Consider the following 730-nt stretch of genomic DNA (forward strand, 5'->3'; position numbering starts at 1 on the left):
AACTTAATATGAACAGTTATACTGTTTCATGAAAAGTCATACTGTTTGATGAACAATCATATTATTTCATCAACAATCATATTGTTTGATGAAGAACCATAATGTTTCATCAATAGTCATATTGTTTGATGAACAATCATAGTGGTTCATCAACATTCATATTATTTTATGAACAATTATATTGTTTCATCATTATGTTTCAAGTCTATAAAAGCATGTTACTACAAAGAAAAGAAATATAACAACAAAATACATATATTCTTTTATTGGTCTTATCTTCTCATTCTTTTAAAGGTTTAGAGGGTTTAGTTGTATCCTAGAGGTGTTATCTATGTGTGGGACAAATAAACACCTTAAAGATAATGTTTTCACGCCTCTAGGCCAACTCCATATTTGTTTCCATCCTAAACTTTCCTAACAATATCAACGTCAAATCTACACATCAGCATCATATTTGCACATATATCTTCACATTTCATATATACCTTATTGTCCAGTTATTAGAAACTTATGTTTAGGAATTATTTTTCCGTTAGCAATTGTTTAGGCTTTATTCTTGGATCGTGATTTCATTTCTCTATATTATATATATTAGTTGTAAAGCATGAATAAATATACATAATAGAATTTCAAACTTTACATAGTATAAAAGCGTTCTGTCTCTATACAAGTTCTTCAGTCTCTATATACATTCTTCATCCTTAGGTCTTCTTCATTCTGCTGCATATCT

Source organism: Populus euphratica, unplaced genomic scaffold (genome assembly GCF_000495115.2).
Source record: "Populus euphratica unplaced genomic scaffold, PopEup_1.0 scaffold364.1, whole genome shotgun sequence".
NCBI lineage: Eukaryota > Viridiplantae > Streptophyta > Magnoliopsida > Malpighiales > Salicaceae > Populus > Populus euphratica.